The 20,798-nt window shown below is 44.6% G+C and overlaps 1 protein-coding gene across 2 annotated transcripts in view; it reads right to left on the reverse strand.

The window, feature by feature from the left end:
* Window positions 1-20,798, reverse strand: part of PIK3R5 (phosphoinositide-3-kinase regulatory subunit 5) — a 70,144-nt gene that overhangs the window by 27,954 nt on the left and 21,392 nt on the right. The window lies entirely within an intron of this gene.

Raw genomic sequence — 20,798 nt, forward strand, 5'->3', positions numbered from 1 at the left:
GAACCCCAGTGGCTTTGGGGTGGAGATTAAGAGGGAGGAAGGTGGTACCCCCTCCCTCCCCAAGGACGATGCCTCTGTTTCAGAGACTTGGCAGGCAAGGCCTGGCTTCCCCTGGCACCTTGCTGAGAGGAGCATCTGTTGTGAAATTCCGCTGCTGCCAGTAAAGGGAATGTCCGCTCACCCGCCAGAGGGGGTGGTGTTGAAACCTTCAACTACCATCTCCAAGTTCCTCTTCTGAGCCGGTAAGGGTGAGTCTCTACTGGGGACCCCGGATAGGACAGAGAAGCCTGGAGTTAGGGGGCGGTGACCTCAGAGGGCACAGAGGAAGAACTCATCTTCACATGCTGACCTGATCCGATGACGCAAGACACAGGTCATCTTCCCTCATGTGGGGGACCTAGTCAAAGGTCCTGCCTGGGTCCAACGTTCCTGGGGCAGCCCCCACACGGGGCAGGGAGGACGGCTTCTTTTCCCGGGGGATGCCTCAAACGGAGTGGAATAGCACAGGTGGAGGGCCTACGTCTCACTGGGAGACAGGCAGGCACCTCCAGGCACTGGTGGGCACCCCACACTGCTTCCCTGGTGTTCTGGAACATTCTAGGCCCATGCTTTGAAGTCTTAGTTCCACAGATGGGAATAAGAGAGGCACCAAGGCGTGTGGTCCTGCACTGACCCCGCCCACTTCGGTCCTGGGTCTCTCCTCCCTCCTTCCCTTCCTCTCGATCCCTGGGGTTTGACCTCCCTTCTCTAGCCCCACTCTCCTCCACGTGACTGTTGAAGGCAGAATCTCTTCCGTGACCTAATTTTAAAACCTCCTGTCTCCAAAGCAGGAAGGATACACCTGAAACTAACAATACTGGGCTAAGAAAGGGTGAAAAGGAGAGGAGAATGAGATGGGGAGGGGGCATGAGGAAGTACTTTTAGGTACCACTTTGACTCTTAGAACCAGAGCGATAGTCCACATACGCCAAATTAAATAAATAACTCTAGTCAACTAGGATTGCAAGGGGGGGGCAGGTGGGGTGAAAAACACAAACAAAACAAATTAACCTGACTACATTATAAGTGAGTAACGTAACTGCATTGAAAGGGTGGGGGATGAAAGAATTAAACTGAGGAACGTTGGAAAACAGTATTTTGACTGGATGCTGTAAGGCTAAAGACAAAAAGAACTATGCACATAGTTTTCTAAGTATTCAATCTGTTTGTCGTAGGGACGTGTGTTTAAAACCCTGAGACTTCTTTTATGTGCATGCTGTGACTAAACAAATAAGTAAATCTATCATAGATAATGAGAGCCAGCTTCTCACAATTGGAGAAAGAAGTTACAAATAAGGAAGGAGGGAAATCTAGGGTGAGTCAATCTTACTGGACCGGAGTTGGAGAAATCGGCATGAACTTGTGGTTTTTAATGTATTAACACAGAGATACATACAGAAGTGAAAACGATGTGTGTATGTTTGCATTATTCGCATTACAGTGCATACATACTGACATACGGGTGTCTGGGTTAGCATCCGACTCTTGGGTTTCATCTCAGGTCATGATCTCACGATTCAGGAGATCGAGCCCCACACTGGGCTCTGTGCCGACAGCATGGAGCCTGCTTGGGATTCACTCTCTCCCTTGCTCCCTGTCTCTCTCTCTCTCTCTCTCTCTCTCATTCTCTCTCTCTCTCAAAATAAATAAATAAATAAACATTAAAAAAAGGAAAATGCATACATATATTTTCTAGCTCTGCTGAGAGAGCCAGGAAATGACATCCCAATAACAATGAGCACATCCAGTACCCAGGTCTTGGTTTCTAAATACCATTCTCCACTCAAAGGAACCAGGGCTCCTTAGAGAAATGGCCAATTCTAGGAGCCGGGCAGGAAATACACAAGATCAACCTGGCACATCTTACAGTGCCAGAATACAAGTCATTCCTTTTTTTTTTTTTTTTTTTTTTTTTTTTTTTTACAAGTCATTCCTTGAAAAAGGGCGGGAGTGTCAGAAGGACACGGGAGCCAGCTCAAAGGAGCTTCCAACGGCCAAAGCCAGGGCAATTTGAACAACAAAATAAACAATGACAGTGTTGGATTACAATTCGTAGAATGAAATAAATACCCATGAGTGTATACTAATGTTATAAATAAGAGAATATGGAGGGGAAGGAACAGGTCCTCTTTACAAAAGAATTCCAATTAATGTGGATAGAGGGAGAGAAACGCAAAACCACCATTAGGCAAACACCACAGTAATAACTGCCCTCAGTACGGATGCTAAAATCCGTGGATGAAAATCTGAGAGGAGACAGGATATTTGCATAGTCTCAAAGTATCTCCTCCGAGAAATTAATTGATTGCAAGGGAAAAATAGTAATTTCACAGTGGAGAAACCCAGCCCTGCCTTAACCTCATGATCCAAGTTAACATTATCAATAATAAGACATATGAAGATCATGCATCCCCTGATACGATGCACTGAGAGGGACATAGGTCACTTCTGTGGGATTCTTACCAAAAATGCATACACACAATCGAGTCATGAGAAAAATACCATTCACAACCCAACTGAGAGAAATTCTGTAACATCATCAACTAGTACTCACCAGAATGTCAAGGTCATAAAAGATAAGGAAGCCAGAGGAACTGCCACAGATCGGAGGAAATTGAGGACACAAACAAACTAGACACAATGTGAGATCCTGGAAGGGACTCTGGAATTAAAAGACGATATTGCGGGGGCAGAGGGGGGGAATGGCTAAAATCCAAATGAGGTCCACAGTTTAGCGAACAGTATTGTACCAATGATCATTTCCAAGTTTTGGTAACTTCACCTTGTCATGTAAGTTGTTAACATTAGGGGAGGGGTGAAGGGTCTCCACGGTTCTAAGACCCTTTATGTAGTTACATAGCCTGACGGATCCTTTGAATATCCTTCCGGATGGTTATTCAATGCTTTGCTGTCCTTCATGATCTTGTTTGAAGTTGCTACTTCATGTGTAGACACATGTCCTAGTCATTGGTTGGTCGGCCAGCCCTCACCCCTGACTCAATGTTCCTAAGCTGGGGTGGAGAATCTCTGGGGCTCTTGGAGGACCGAAAGTCCTCAGAGAGGATGCATTTTGATGGCAATCCAGAAGTCAGTATATTTTGGACCACCTTGACATCACCTATGAGCGAATGTTGCCATAAAAATTTGATGTCCCGTTTGCATTTGTGTCTATCACCAATTTGGTGTCGCCTAAAAGGACAGGGCATGCCAGATGTGTTCTTGGGATCTACTAGAGCTCGAGGTTGAACCCAATGAGTTGATGGAAAATGTTTGGTAAGAGGAGAAAAATTTACCTGATCTGAAGAGAAACCAGAAGATAAATTAATGGAAAATATTTAGAGAAGTGCCTGGCACATAATAAGTGTTCAGCAATGGCTATCTATTAGCTGTCAGCATGCTTCCCTCACACAGACAATTCTATGGCCCAATTCCAGACGGCATTGAGATTGGGCCAAGAAACGAAACACCCCCTGGATGACTGTGATGCATGGTCGGGCTTGGAAAGTAACGTTTTCTGGTTTTCAAAGTCACACACATTCTAGACTATATGACTAGGAAAGCATCCTGGAGATGAGGTGGTGCAACCTTCCCATTCTACGGACGGGAAAACAGAGGCTCTGAGCAGTGAGGAGTCTCCCTCGGATCAGAAAGTGGCAAATCTATAGCTAAAATCTGAGCCTAGAACCCAGGAGAGTCATGACACCCTCTTGCTTTGGTGGGAATCCGCTTCCGCTGCCGATCTCTGAGTGACCTCAGCTCCTTTCCTCAAGGTTATTTTTGGAATCCTTTTGTCAATTTCTTTCAGAGTTATTGTGTAGGTACGGAACTCCTTCATGTGTCAACTCTGTGCACTTAGGTTTTCTGACAATACCATTCATCTTAATCAAGATTGGAAATTTTACTAGAAAAGATTTAGGCCTAGAATTTCTATGTGATTTAAAAAATTGTTTCTGAACCTGTGATTTTAGCCCCTTTCTTAATCTAAACATTGTAAAATCAGGTTTTAAGATACAAACCTGGATTGGATTTATTTTAAATATTTTTATACTGTATCACCATTCTTTCAATAATCCTTTTTGGACATTTATAATAAATGTCATAACTATGAAAATAGCAGTATTTTGGGGGGGGAGGCAGCAGCTTTAAGTGTGATTTACTTCATTGCTGTTTACTTTTTTTATTTCTTTGTTTTTATATCATATCATCTCTAGTTATGAGTTCTTTATTTTGATTCATTTCTTGTTCAGCTTGAGTACTTTGAGTAACTTCAGGATGAGTGTGTGGGTAAGGTAGTTTCTGAGATTTTAGATGTCACGGTCATTTCATTCATTGAGGCTCACAATGAATTCTACCTTTGCCAATTAAAGAGGTGGCATAATTCATAATCTTTTCGCCTTCAAAGTGTTTATAAACCCCCCAAATTATTGACTGTAAAAAATGGCTACAACAAAGAGAATTAGGTAAGGTGGTCTGGTACAAGTCAAGATAGAAATTAATATTGTTCAAGAAGATAAATAAAAAAACAGAAACTGCATTAGGAAAAAGATCCCACCTAGAGTCACAAGAAAAAAAAATGAGAGAGAATAGGCTTTACAAATATGCAAGATTTTAATGAGATAAAACTTTGAGGGGACACAAAAGGCGGCAAATAAACGTAAATGCATACCCTGTTATGAGATGGGACGATTCAATGTCAAAGAATTACTTCAAAATGGATCAGAGCCTCAATGTAAACAGCTTAAACTGTAAAAGTCTCAGAAGAAAACGAAGGAGAATGGCCTCATCATGCTGGATATGTCAATAATTTCTTGGATATGACAACAAAAGTACCAGGAACGAAATAAAAATAAAGTGGATGTACCTCAAAATCTAAAACTCTGTGTATTAAAGTCAACAGAGTGAAGAGGTAAACCTAGAGAATGGGAGAAAATATTTGCAAATCATATACCTGATAAGGAGTTATTATCCAGAATATATAAAGAACTCCTACAACTAACTCAGTAACAGCAACAACAACAACCACAAAAACATTTAACAATGGACAAAGGACTTGAAAAAACATTACTCCAAAGAAGACATACAAATAGCCAAGAGCACATGAAAAGATGTTCCACATCATCAATCAACAGGGAAATGCAAATCCAAACCACAACAAGACCCCACCTCACACCCATTAAGATGGCTATTGTAAACAAAACGAAACAAAATTGTCAGTGAGGAGAAATGGGGACACTGAGCCACCGTTGGCAGGGACGGGGCGGGGGGTGGGGTGGGGATGAGAAATGGTGCTGGTGATTTCTCGAAAAATTAAAAATAGAATTACCATATGAGCAGCAATCCCACTTCTTACATATATCCAAAAGAACTGAAAGCAGAGACTTGAACAGATGTTTGTACGGCCAAGTGCACAGCGGCGAAAAGGTAGGAGTAACCCAAGCGCCCATCAACAGGTGAACGGACCCGCAAAATATGGTCTAGGCCAAAATGGGATGTTAGTCAGCCTCAAAAAGGAAGGAAATCGTGCCACGTGCTCCAACGTGGATGAATCTTGAGGGCACTGGGCTAAGTGAAATAAGCCCGTCACAAAAAGAAAACTGTACAATCCCACTCAGATGAGGTGCCCAGAGTAGTGAAATTCACAGAGACAGAAAGTTGAATGGCGGTTGTCAGGGGCTGGGGGAGGGGACACGGGTACGGAGTTTTAGTTCTGCAAGATGAAGCGTGCCGTAGGATATTGCACAACAAGGTGGACGTGCTTAGCATTAGCGAACCACACACTTACGAGTGGTCACGATGGTAACCTTTCCTGACGTGCATCTCCTACCACAACGTTTAAAAAGGAGGAAAGAGGTAATTAACTGACATCTTCACAGTATTACATAGGGAGGTCAATTCTCTCTACCTTTTCGCCTAGAGAACAGGAAGGAAGGAGAGAGGGAAAGCGGGCAGGCAGACAGGTTGGCTATTACAGAGCAGCTGTTCTGCGTCCGAGACCGTGCTGGGCACTTCCACGTGATTGCCTAGTTTAATGGTCAAGATCACCCCATGACATAATCACAGTTATCCACGGTTTCTGCAGTTCAGGGAGAGTCGACCGTGTCTTTGCCCAAGTTCCTGTGGTCACAGTTCCTACAACCTGAGCCAGAGGTACCTCCCAGGTGGCCGGACTCGCAAAGCCCACATTCTTTTCTATGCCACGTTCATAGGAAATCATCCCTACCATTTTCTGGACACTCGAAGGGCTGAGCATGTGGTTTTGCCTCTGTGTTATAATTTGAGGCTTTTCAGAGAAGGCATCTTGCACACAAATTGCCCGAATTCTTGCGGCCAGTGATTCATTCTCCACGGGTTAGGACTGCCCACTTCGTCTGTCCCTAGCCTACTTTTCAAGACTTAGGATTAGTGGAGGGGCGTGTAGCTAACACACGTGTCTACCACAGCAGCGGCAGGGGCGAGCAGATACTGGAAGGACTCCAGGGCCAGGAAAGGGAAAACCTGAGAAATGGTAGGTGGTGATGGAGGCTGGAGGTGTGTGCAAGGAACAGGGAGGGAACAGGGAGGGAACAGGGAGGGAGTAGGGCTGGAGCAGACGTGCAGGAAAAGGGAGAACCATCAAGGAAACATAGATAAGCCTTGGCTGACTTCCCAACTTTGCCCGTGACCTTCTTTACCAAGGAAAGGGCACGGAAATGCTTGGGAAGACCAAAGGTGTGGTTAAGACCAAAAGGAAATAAGAGGAGGGAAGAGAAGGAGTCTTAGTGTCTTTGGTAACACGTGTGCAGCACTAACTCTATGCCAGACACTGTTCAGGGCTTGAAGCCCACGATCTCATTTATTCTGAACAATCTTGTGAAACTCTGAACTTACAAAGACGAGAAACATCCTGGTGGCTATATGACTTTCCCAAGGTCGCACAACTAGCCAGTAGCATAGGCAGGACTCATTTGAACTCATTTGAACCCAGTTCTATCTGACTCCTTTCTTTTTTTTTTTTTTAATGTTTATTTATTTTTGAGAGAGAGAGACAGACAGACAGAGTATGAGCAGGGGAGGGGCAGAGAGAGAGGGAGACACAGAATCCGAAGCAGGCACCAGGCTCTGAGCTGTCAGCACAGAGCCCGACGCGGGGCTCAAACTCACAGGCTGTGAGATGGTGATCTGAGCTGAAGTCGGATGCTTAACCGACTGAGCCACCCAGGTGCCCTTATCTGACTCCTTTCTACCCAGATAATCATCTAGAAGAATACAGAGAAGAAAACAGGATGCATGATGCTGTCTTTGCATATAATAGTTAGATAATAGCAGCCGACGCTAATTGAGGGCTTACTATGTGCTGGGCACTGTTCTAGGCTCTTTCTACGAATTGACTCATTGAATTCACATGAGGTAGATACGTTCTTGTCCCCATTTTACGGATGAAAGGAGGAAGGCATACAGCGCTCTCTCGGCTGGCAAAGGATGTGTGGTCTTTCTTGGCATCCCCCAAGCGACTCAGCTTCTTGGCACACTGAAGGGGACGCAAGAGATGGGCAACGAGAGAAAGAGTGTCGGAATTTGCCAAGGTATCCACTCCCAGGCTAACCTCTGGGCCCTTGGCGCCACAGACTGTTTCCATCCCGCCATCTGTCAAACGCAGAGCCTGCCTGGTTTGCCAGCAAATGCTCGCACGGTGACAAAGTGACAGATCCACAGGTAAATGGAAAAACGCAAGAGAAGGCCAATTACACGTGTCTTGGCAGCTTTCTGATTTCTCTGGGTGTGGCAAAACACGGCGGTCGTGACAAACCGCACTCATTACGGGCTGCTCACTCTTGGCAGGATCCTTCCAGTTTGTAAGACGGAGCGAATGAACGTTTTATCGTCGGGGGCGAAAAGACTAGATGGGGCCCTGTGACTGCCTTTATCATTGGGATAGACTCGGCATACAGTGGTCTCACCTGTTCTCTCTTCCCTTGACGATGTTTTCCTCCCCCCCGGGTCCCCAGCCCCATCTTCTCTCCATTAACCCAACAGCAGGGGACTGCTCTCGGCCACTGGCACATCCACCTTCTTTAGTCTTCTTCTTCCCCCTCTTTTTAAACTCTTGCCAATTATATCAGAAGAATCTGTCACCTCCTCCCTTTCCATCCCATTCATGAATATGGCTTATTGGCACAAGAGAAACTTCTCTCACAAGAAAAGAAATCAACAAGGTTTGCGGACGGAACTGAAATCAGAAACTCGTCCCGATACTTGGCCAGGTGTGGTTTTTACAACTTTTTATGAAACAGACACTGATTTCAAGAGTCCCAGTGAGCTGAGTCTAGAACTCTCTAGGACTCTAAGAGGCTATTTACTGACATTAGAGCAGCAGGCACAGATACAGCCTTTAACTAGTCTCTTTTTTTTAATGTTTATTTATTTCTGAGACAGAGAGACAGAGCATGAGTGGGGGAGGGGCAGAGAGAGAGGGAGACACAGAATCTGAAGCGGGTTCCGGGCTCCGAGCTGTCAGCACAGAGCCCGATGCGGAGCTCGAACCCATGAACTGTGACATCGTGACCTGAGCCGAAGTCGGTCGCTCAACCGACTGAGCCACCCGAGCGCCCCAAGTCTTTCTCTAGTCTTACTAAATACGCTCACGAAGACACAGGAAAAGGAAGACATATATACATAGCCCACACTGAAAACCAGTATTTAATATGGTTTAATATGGTCTGGCACTGTGTCCAATTCAGATGGAAATGGATTGGGAAAACCCAGGCTTCAGCTCTGGCCAAAATCTCTATGGAAAGTGGGCAGGGCTTGTATCATGGCTAATTAAAGTTTGCCCCCCGCCCCCACCAAGTGGATATGACCCCCTTCTGGAGGCTTGAATGCCTTCTGTCTTCTCCATTAATGAAGACTGGTGGGTCACGTTCACTGACGTGGGGAAGTATGGACAGGAGACGATTTGGGAGGAGAAAACCAGAGTCCCACTTTGCCCATGTAATATCACATTTTGAGCATCCAGGGTTAAGAGGTGGGTCCACGAAGGATTAGCAAAAGGACGCTGGGAAGGTGAGACCCATGGAACCATGAAATAAGAGAATATGATGTCAAGAAACTCAAGAGTGGTTCAAACAGGGAGAGCAGAATACGGCTACAACATTCATAAAATCAGGACCGAAAAGTGGCCCCTGGACTTGGTGACATGGAGGTCTTGGCGACCTAGAATAAATACTGAGAGGGGAGGAAGACCCAAAGGAATAGGATGAGGAGAGAAAAGGAGGTGAGAGAGAGAAGACTCCTTTGAGAAGCTTTGCTTGGCTGAGTTTTAGGAGATGCCCCAGTATCCTTCCACTAAGTTCTTTTATTTTTTATTTACCTAGCACAAATTCCTTTCTGCCAAATATGACCAAAAGGACACTAAGATGCTTCCAATGATGAGTCTTAACGTCCTGTATCTACATCTAAAAAAAAATGAGATAGGGTTACCTGCCAAAGTGTTCACAGAGGTTATCTCTGAGGGGCAAGAGAGGTATCATTGTTTACTTTTTTCGAAAAACATTTTTATGATAACACATTGTTTTTAGACATTATTTTTTAATCACACAAAGAGTAGGTATTAAGTATATGAAAAAACAGACAGCGGTTCTGGCAAAGTAGAGTAGATGTTCCTCCTGCTAAGTAAAGCTACAAACTCTGGATATTATATACAAAACTAATATTTGAGACCCTGAAAGCAGAGAGAAGGGAGATGAGCTAAGGACCTTGAGAAAAAGAAGGGACATGGTGGTGGGTGCCCCGGGTCTTCTGGTTGCCTCCTGTATCCCAGCCTTGGACTCGAAGAACCCACAACCCGGAAACACCAATGGGTACAGACAGAAAAAGCCCCAAGAAGAGCCTGCTCTTTCCAGCCAAAGGACCAGGAGAGGGGCAGCCTAGAAAGACACAAAACTTTTAGATAAGAACCATTCTGCTTCCGCCAAACGTGACAGAAAGAAGTGTGGCACCACAGCCACTAGCAAAGGCCAAATGGGGAGGCTGAACTGCCTCTAGCCAGGCTCTAATGAGGTGCCCCACTCCTCCCTCAACCACCAGTGGCGTCTGAGAAAGCCAGACCTTTAATCTTCTCTGCCATCACAACCCTGCCTACGACCCCACAGTGTCAGTGAGGACCACCAGGGGTCCTGGACTTCCTGCCCCAGCAGACAGTCAAGAGTGCCCTTGACTGGGGCGGTGTCGGAGAAAGCCCAGTGGGAGAGCCAGGACTTTCGCTGCTGCCCAGGGGGATGAGGTCACTTCCTCCACCCCATGGTGTCAATGGAGCAATGGGGCTCTCTTGTGCCTCCCAGGCAGGGAGAGGTCAATGGCAGCCAGAATTCCCACTCCACCCAGCAGTAACAAGGGCGCCTCTTTTTGTCCGTGGAAGCTGCGAGCAGAAACTTACGTCCTCACCTGGTAATAATGAGGCAGTGCTCCCCGCTTTCAGGGAAGTGTTAGAGGAAGCCAGCGAAAACAGAGGTTTAAATAAGATCCAGAGCCTCATAAGTCTCATAATACCCACCATGCCAGGTTTCAGTGGAAAATAACTTGTCATACCAACAACAAGGAATGAAATGAAACGGATGACATAAACCGAGTGAAAAAAGGCAATCGGTAGGTGCCAACGCTAACCCCACAGATGGTAAAATTATCTGACAAAGACTTTAAAAAAAACTTTTTTTTTAACATTTATTTATTTTTGAGAGAGACAGAGACAGGGCATGAGCAGGGGAGGGACAGAGAGAGAGGGAGTCACAGAATCCGAAGGAGGCTCCAGGCTCTGAGCTGTCAGCACAGAGCTCGACGCGGGGCTCGAACTCACGAGCCACAAGATCATGACCTGAGCCGAAGTCGGACACTTAACCGACTGAGCCACCCAGGCGTCCCATCTGACAAAGATTTTAAAGCAGCTTTGTTAAAAGTACTTCAATGGAAGGCGCATATGCACCCCAATGTTTATAACAGTGCTATTGACAATAGCCAAAGTATGGAAAGAGCCCAAATGTGCATCGATCGGTGAATGGATAAAGAAGATGTGGCGTATATATACAATGGGGTATTACTCGGCAATCAAAAAGAAGGAAATCTTGCCATTTGCAACTACGTGGATGGAACTGGAGGGTCTTATGCTAAGTGAAATTAGTCAGAGAAAGACAAAAATCATATGACTTCACTCATATGAGGACTTCAAGAGACGAAACAGATGACCCTAAGGGAAGGGAAACAAAAATAATATAAAAATAGGGAGGGGGACAAAACATAAGAGACTTTTTTTTTTTTTTTTTTATAAATTTTTTTTTTTCAACATTTATTTTTTATTTTTGGGACAGAGAGAGACAGAGCATGAACGGGGGAGGCACAGAGAGAGAGGGAGACACAGAATCAGAAACAGGCTCCAGGCTCCGAGCCATCAGCCCAGAGCCCGACGCGGGGCTCGAACTCACGGACCGTGAGATCGTGACCTGGCTGAAGTCGGACGCTTAACCGACTACGCCACCCAGGCGCCCCAAGAGACTCTTAAATATGGAGAATAAACACAGAGTTACTGGAGGGGTTGTGGGAGGGGGGGATGAGCTAAATGAGGGAGGGACATTAAGGAATCTACTCCTGAAATCATTGTTGCACCATATGCTAACTAACTTGGATGTAAATTTAAAAAAAATAAATTTAAAAGAAATTAAAATAATTAAAAATAATAAAAAATACTTCAATGGACAATTATGAACAAATAAAAAGGAAGAACGTCTTGGCAAAGAAATAGAAGATATGAATACACAGTCATGGAAGTTCTAGAACTTTTGAAAGACAGAATAACTGAAATAAAATCCTCAGTGGATGGGTTCCACAGCAGGTGGAGGGGACAGAGGAAAAAAATCAATGAACTTGAGTCCAGAACAGTAACATTACCCAACCTGAACAACAGAGAGAAAACCAGCCAGAGAAAAATGAACAGAGAGCCTCAGGGACCTATGGTCCAACGTGCATGTCGTCTGGAGTCCCAGTGGCAGAGGGCAGAGATGGAAAAGTACTCAAATGGCAGAAAACTTGCAAATTTGGCAAAATACATAAAACTACAGATTCGAGGGGCGCCTGGGTGGCTCAGTCGGTTAAGCGTCTGACTTCGGCTCAGATCATGATCTCACGATCTGTGAGTTCGAGCCCCACGTCGGCTTCTGTGCTGACAGCTCAGGGCCTGGAGCCTGCTTCGGATTCTGGGTCTCCCTCTCTCTCTGCCTCTCCCCTGCTCATGCTGTCTCTCTCTGTCTCAAAAATAAATAAAAACATTTTTAAAAAATTAAAAAAAAACCCCAAAACTACAGATTCGAGAAGCTATGTGAACCCTGAACAGGATAAGGCCAAGAAATACGCACCAAAACACATCGTAGTCAAGCTTCTGGAAACTAGAGACAAGGAAAAAAGTCTTGAAAGCAGCAAGAGAGGAATAGCATTTTCCCTGAGAGGGAAAACATTCAAAGCACAGTGGATTTCTTGTCAGCAGTCACGAGAGCCAAAAGGAACGGAACGGCATTTTTTAAGTGCGCAACGAATGGCCAATCCGGAACCCCACATCCAGAGAAAATATGTTTCAGGAATGAAAAAGAAATTAAGACAACTGGCATATTTACCCTAAAAGAATGGCTGATGGAAATTCTGTAAACAGAAAGAATATGATTTAAAAGAAAAAAGAGGGGGCTTCTGGGTGGCTCAGTCGCTTAAGTGTCCGACTTCGGCTCAGGTCATGACCTCGTGGTTCGTGGATTTGAGCCCCATGTCGGACTCTGTGCTGACAGCTCGGAGCCTGGAGCTTCGGATTCTGGGTCTCCCTCTCTCTCTGCCCCTCCCTGACTCACACTGTCTTTGTCTCTCTCTCAAAAAAAGTGAATAAACATTAAAAAAAAAAATTTTTTTTTAAACATATCAGATGAAGTGGACTTCAGAGCAAAGAGAGTTACCAGGGACCGAAAGTGACATTACAGAATGACAAGAAGATCGAGCCACCAAGAAGACACAGCAATCCTAAATGTTTTCCCCCAAACAATGACACTGCAAACTATGTGAGGTAAAAACTGGTAAAACGGGAAGGAGAACTAGGCAAACCCATGATTATAACTGGAGATGTCAACCTTCTGTATCGTTTCTGAGCAACGATGCAGAATATCAGCAAGAACACAGAAAACTCAATAACACCATCAACCACTAGGATCTAATAACACTTACAGAACACCCCACCCAACGACAGCAAAACACATACACAGTCTTTTCAAGTACCCACGGGACATATACCAAGATAGATCATATATCCTGGGGCATAAGACCAACCTCAACACATGTAAGAGAACTGAAATCATACAGTGTGTGTTCTCTGACCACAATGGAATCAAACTAGAAAGCAAACAGAAAGATAACACGACAATCTCCAAACACTTAGAAACTAAACACACATCAAGGGGTGCCTGGGTGGCTCAGTCGGTTAAGCGTCTGACTCCAGCCGAAGTCATGATCTCACAGCCCGTGAGTTTGAGCCCCGTGTCGGGCTCTGTGCTGACAGCTCAGAGCCCGGAGCCTGCTTCAGATTCTGTGTGTGTGTCTCTCTCTCTCTGCCCCTCCCCTGCTCATGATCTGTCTCTATCTGTCTCAAAAATAAATAAAAACATTTAAAAAAAATAAAAAAAAAAAAAGAAACGAAACACATATCTGAAGACTCCATTGGCCAGAGAGGAAGTCTCAGGGGAAATCCAAAAATACATTGAACAGAAAGAAAAGAAATAAACAACATATCAAAGGTGGTGGGACACAGCGAAAGCGATTCTGAGGGGGAAATTTATAGCATGAAACACACACTTTATTTATTTTTTAAGTTTACATATTTTGAGAGAGACAGAGATCATGTGAGTGGGGGAGGGGCAGAGAGAGAGAGAGAGAGAGAGAGAGAGAGAGAGAGAGAGAGAGAGAGAATCCAAAGCAGGCTCCGTGCTGTCAGCACAGAGCCTGATGTGGGGCTTGAACTCACAAAATCATGAGATCAAGACCTGAGCCGAAGCCAAGAGTCAGATGCTTAACTGACCGAGCCACCCAGGAGCCTGTATGAAATACACACTTTAGAGCTGGCACATGGCCCAGAGGTTTATACCCCTGGGCATTTATCCCAGAGAAATGAAAAGTTACGTTCATCCAAAAACCTGTACGTGAATGCTTATATAAACAGCTTTATCCATAATAGCCCCAACCTCGAAACAAGCCAGGTGTCCTTTGGTGGGTGAAGAGGTTAACAAACTATGGTACATCTACACCATGGAATACTATTCAGCAATAAAAAGGAAATAAGTGTTGATATACACCACACACTGGATGAAATCTCCAGAAGATTACGCTGAATTGAAAAGCCAATCCCCAAGGATCATCTACAGTACGACTCAATGTATGTAACATTTTTGAAATGACGAAAAGTATAGAGTGGCCACAGCCTGGCATAAGACATTCACGATACACCTATCTGACAAATGAAATTGAAACAAATAGGAACGGATACTTCACAAAAGATAGGCAAAGGATCGATAAACACGTGAAAATACACTCACCATCGCTGCTTATCAGGAAAATGGAGATCTGAAACCATGATGAGATTACGCTACACCAGAATAGCTAAAATTACCAAGATTAATTATAACAGGGGGGCCAGGAAACAGGAACCACCGTGCATTCTTGGCGCTATCGTCATAATGGTGCAACCACTTTGAAAACTGGTTCGGCAGCTTTGTAAGGTTAACAGACACCCACCAAGAAGTGACCCAAGAATGCCACTTGTTTACCCAAAATAAACGAGAATATATATTGACAGAAAGACTCGTACAAAAATGTTCATGGCAGCTTTGTTTCTCATGGCCTCACGCCGGAAACAATCTGGTCCGTCCACAGGGGAAGGGGTAAACATAGGTGGGATATACTACTCAGTAATGCAAGAAACCAAAACACCACGTGCTGATACAAGCAACAATATGGACGAAGACCAAAAAAACACGGTATGTCTACGAAGCTGGACGCAAAAAGTTGGATGCTCTAATGGCTGCCTTTACAAGAAGTTCTTAGAACGAACAGGCAAAACCGATCTATGGTACAGTAAATAAAAATGGCCGTTGCCTCTGGACGGTACGGGGAGAGCCAACCAGGAATGAGCACGAGGAAACTTTCTGGGATGATGGAAAGATTCTCTAGCTTGAAAAGAGCACAGGCTAAATGGGTACACACATTTGTTGGTAACTCATCCCACTGTACAGTAAAATCTGTGTGCCCCACTGTATGAAAACCATACCTCAATAAAGATGTTCTTAAAGACTCATGTAATACAAACCAAATCTTTAGTTTCTCTTAGCCTGTCCATTTATCTGCACCCCATTTTCCTTTTTCAAACACACAGGCATTGGCCACCCATCTGGCCTGTTACACATCCGGTCCTTTTCAATGCCTTGATATGCCCACATAATGCACCTAGAGTTGTCTCCCAAAAAGTGCATCTGACGGTCACTCCCTCCTTGCCCCTCAAAGCTAATGGCCTTTTCGTTGCCTTAGGATAAAGTTCAACCCCCAACCTGGATTGTAAGACCCTGAGGGGTCTGGGCCTTCCCTCCCTGGCTAGTCTTACACCCTCACGTTCCCTCTCTGCAATGAGTGTCTTTCTGCCTGTGCTCCCTCTGCCTGGAACACTTCCACCACCTTCCCCCGCTTCTGCCGTGGCTAATACGCATTCATCTGTCTTCGTTTATAAGGTCACTTCTTCAGGGAAGGCTTCCTGACTCCCAGGCTGGGTTGGGTGTCCCCCACTTCCCCGACACCTATGTTGTAACTGCTTCCCCTACCGGGCTTTTCAATGGCAACAATGGCTCATCCATTATACATATGGTTCTAACCCCGGCATCTGGTGTAGGGCCCAGGCAGATTCTCCCTGGACAGCTATGTGAGCGTGCAAATGCGCTCCGCAAACCAAAAGCCCCACCCAGACATGCGGCCACGATGTTGTGACCATACGAGCAATAGGGGATCTTCCTCAGGCTTTGGGGGAAATCACATCTGTCACCTCCCAGTGAGTCAGTCCTCGGAAGCGTCGAACAGGTCATTCTGGGCCACCCACGGTGTGCCAGGCTATCTCAGAGACCTGCTTCCTCCTGTGTTTCCTCGGCCAGGGTCTGAAGGAAGAGATTGAGGTCAGAACCCAAGCTTTCCAGAAGCTGTTCCTATGGCCACAGAGCACAGGACAACGTATGGTGCTATTAGTATGTTTCTTTCTGTACGCTGTTCCCTCTCCTCACTAGTGAGGCAACCACCTCGGGGAAGGTTGGTGGCAGAAAGGAAAAAAGACCTCTGAGCTCCTGGACAGCTCCTGGCAGGAAGGTTGGACCTCAGAGCTGGATTTTAGCTGATGTAAGGAGAGTAAAGCAATGGTTATTTTTTCTTTTCATAAACTTTGATTTGTAGAGCAGTTGTAGGCTTAGAGAAAAGTTGATCAGAGAGTACAGAGTTGCCACATAGTCCCTCCGACCCCCTCATCTCTCCCGCCCACCGTTTCCCCCCATTATGAACACCTTTCATCACTGTGGTACATTTATTAAAACCGATGAACCCGTATTGGAACAACAGCATTAACCCAAGTCCACCGTTTATACGAGGGTTCCGTCTTGGTGTTATAGAGTTCTACAGTGTGATACAGTCGCTAAAATAAAAAATGTCATGTATCTACCATGCCAGTGTCATAAAGAATAGTTTTACTGGCCTCCAGTTCCTCTGTGCTCTGTCTATTCATCCCTTCTCCTCTCTCCAACCCCCGGCAACCACTGGTCTTTTTTTACTGTCTCTACGGTCTTGCCTTTTCCAGAATGTCGCACAGTTGGCATTATGCATGAGTAGACTCATGTCTTCAGACTCGCCGCTTTCACTTAGTAATATGCATCGAAGGTCCCTCCCTGTTGTTTCCTGTCTTATTTCTTTCCGACACTAAATAATAGTCTCTTCTGTGGATGTACTATCGTTCGTTTATCCGCTCACCTGCTGAAGGGTATCTCGGCTGTTTCCAATTGTTGGCGAGTATGAATAACGGTGCTACAAACCACTTCACGGGCAGGTTTTCGTGTGGGAATAAGTTTTCAACTCGTTTTGGTAAATACCCAGAAGGCCAACTGTCAGATCATATGGCAAGACTTCTTAACTTTCCAAGAAACCGCCAGTCTAGTCTTCCAAAGTCGCTGCGCCATTTTGCTTTCCTACCAGCAATGAGTGTCCGAGTTCCTGTTGTTCCACATCCTCACCAGCATTTGGTGTTGTCAGTGTTCTGGATTTTAGCCATTCTAACACATGGATGGTGGTATCTCATTTTAACTTCCGATCTCCCTAGTGACGTATGATGGGGGCCATCTTTTTATATGCTTATTTGCCACGTGTGTACCTTCCTTGGTGAGCAGTGCAGAACTCACACCTATTTATTTTTAAAGTGAACTTTTCATTCAAGTATAACATCATGGACATACGTACACAGATCATCGGAGTGCAGTTTGATGGGCTTTCGCAAAGTGAGCCCACCCACAAAACCAGCACCTGGATCAAGAACCAGACTACCACCATTGGGGCGGGTGGGTGGTTCAGTCAGTTGAGCGTCCGACTTCAGCTCAGGTCATGATCTCGTGGTCTGTGGGTTCGAGCCCCGTGTCGGGCTCTGTGCCGACAGCTCGGAGCCTGGAGCCTGCTTCGGATTCTGTGTCTCCCTCTCTCTCTGCCCCTCCCCTGCTCATGCTCTCTCTCTCTAAAATAAATAAACATAAAAAAAAAAAAGCAGACCACTATCGGTATCCTTAGGGACCCCACCTCCACCCGTGGCTCCTCTGGTCACTACACCATTGCCTATTTTTTAATTGGGTTGTTTATTTTCTTATTGTTGACTTTGAAGAATTCTTTGCATATTTTTGATACAAGTTCTTTATCAGAGAAACGCTTTGCAAAGACTTTCTTCCAGCCTATGGCTTGTCTTTTCATTCTCTTTACAATGTCTTTACCAGAGCAGAAGTTCTCATTTTAATTGATTCCAACTCCTCAAATTTTTCTTTCATCAATCACAGTTTTGATGTCACCTCTAAAGACTCAGGGGCGCCTGGGTGGCTCAGCAGGTTAAGCCTCCGACTTTGGCTCAGGTCATGATCTCACGGCTCATGAGTTCCAGCCGTGCATCAGGCTCATTGCCGAATCCAAGGTCATCTGGCTTTTCTCCTATTATCTTCTAGGAGCTTCACAGTTTTGCATTTTACCTTTAGGTATATGATCTGTTTTGAATTAATTTTGTGAAAGGTTTAAGCTTAACATCTCAATTCACTTTTTGCTGTGGATCCTGTGTGCCAGCACCACCTGTTAGAAAGGCTATCCATTTCTCCTTTGTTCTTTGTCACAGATCAGTTGATCGTATCTGTGCGGGCCTGTTTCTGGGCTCTCTATTCCATTCCATTAATCTATTTGTATATTCTCTCACCTATATCACATCGTTTTGATTACCATACCTGTATAGTAAGTCTTTTTTTTTTTAATGTTTATTTATTTTTGAGAGAGACGGAGACAGAATGCGAGTGGGGAAGGGGCAGAGAGAGAGAGACACAGAATCCGAAGCAGGCTCCAGGCTCCGAGCTGTCAGCACAGAGCCCGACATAGGGCTCAAAGTCGTGAATCACAAGATCATGACCTGGGTCAAAGTCAGATGCGTAACTGACTGAGCCACCCAGGCGCCCCTACAGCTTTATAGTAAGTCTTGAAGTCAGTTCTTCAACTTTGTTCTTTTTCTTCAACATTATGTTAGCTATTCTGATCTTTTTCCTTTCCATATAAACTTTAGAATCAATCTGTTGACACAGACAAAGTAATTTGCTGGGATTTTCATTGGAATGGCATAAAATCTACAGACCAAGTTGGGAAGAACTGCCATATTAACAGTATTGAGTCTGCCTATCCATGAACATGGAATATCTTTCAATTTATTTAGATCTTTGACTTCATTCACCAGGGTTTTGTAGTTTTCCTAATATAGATCCTATACATACTTTATTAGATATATTCCTGAGTATTTTTTTTTTTTTAGTGCTCATGTCAGTGGTGTGTATTTTATTTCAAATTCCAATAGCTTATTGCTGGTATATAAAAAAACAACAGATTTCTTTGTATTAATCTTGTATCTTGCAATCTTCCTATAATCACTTATTAGTTTTTTTTTTTTCCCTGTCAATTCTTTAAGATTTTCTACACAGATAACCTGGAACATATTATAGAGAATTGATATCATTTGTTCTTTAAGTGTTTGGTAAATTCACCAGTGAAACCGTCTGGGCCTGGTGCTTTTAGTTTTGGAAAGGCATTATTTATTGATTAAATTTCTTTAATAGATACAGTTCTATTCCAATGGCCAATCCTTGTGTGACCTTTGGTAGATTGTGTCTTTCAGGAATTGGTGCATTTTGTCCAAGTTATCAAATTTGTGGGTATAGAGTTCTTCATAGCGTTCCTTTATTATCTTTTTAACGTCCACAGGATTGGTAGTGCTTTTAACTTTTTAAAATTCAGATATAATCCACATAACAGAAAATCCACCACTTTAAGGTACATACATCAGTGGGGTTTTTTTTCATTTTTTAAATGTTTTTATTTTATCTTTGAGAGAGAGAGACAGAGTGTGAGTAGGGGAGGGGCAGAACGAGAGGGAGACACAGAATCCGAGGCAGGCTCCAGGCTCTGAGTTGTCCACACAGAGCCTGATGTGGGGCTTGAACCCACGAACCATGAGATCATGACCTAAGCCGAAGTCGGTTGCTTAACTGACTGAGCCACCCAGGGGCCCCCCGAGTGGTTTTTAACATACTCACTATGTTGTACATCCATGACCGTGATCTAAATACAGAACATGTCCATCACTCCAGAAAGAAACCTCATACTTACTAGCAACTACTTCTCCCTCCCCTTATCATCTGGCAACCGCTAATCTACTCTCTGTTTCTATGAATTTCCTTTTTCTGGACATTTCATATAAATGGAATCACAATACATCATCTTTGGCATCTAGCTTTCTTCACTTAGTGTGTTTTCTAGGTTTATCCATGTTGTAGCACGTAAGGGTAGTTATTCCTTTTTATGGCTGAATGGTATTCCACAGTAGGGACATGTCATGGCCGTTTATTAAATACTTCAGTTTATGGACCAACATTCATACTGGATACCCAAAGGCGACCTGCTCCCAGCCCAGAGCAAAAGAAAAAGATGAGAGACATTTTCCAGGTAGGTAGTTTTCCCCTCTGCAGGAAGGCCAGAAAGAAATCAACCTAGCCTGGAGTCTCCTCTGAGCTTAAATAAACCATTGCCACCACCGTTAGGTCCTTCCCATGATGGAGTCCCCTCTGCCCACCAGGCACCTGACCAGGCAGGCATGTGTGCATGCCTTCAAGGCAGACCTCCTTTTCCCTCCATTTGCACATGTGGAAACTACGGCTGACAAATAAAGCCACTTTCTCAAAGTCTGCTGGAAGGATGCCAGCTCAGGTCTGCCCAACATCAAAGCCCTCCTCGGCTGTCATGTGACATGTCAAACTCTCTACCTGATTGCTCCAGCACTGGGAGTTCCTAACCTTTTCGTGCCCTAGACCCACTGGCAATCCGGAAAAGTCTACAGACCCCTCTTCAGAATGACGTTTCGAATGCACCAAACAAAACGCATGGGACTGCAAAGGAAACGAATTGCA

The sequence above is a fragment of the Panthera tigris genome, chromosome E1, assembly GCF_018350195.1.
Source record: "Panthera tigris isolate Pti1 chromosome E1, P.tigris_Pti1_mat1.1, whole genome shotgun sequence".
NCBI lineage: Eukaryota > Metazoa > Chordata > Mammalia > Carnivora > Felidae > Panthera > Panthera tigris.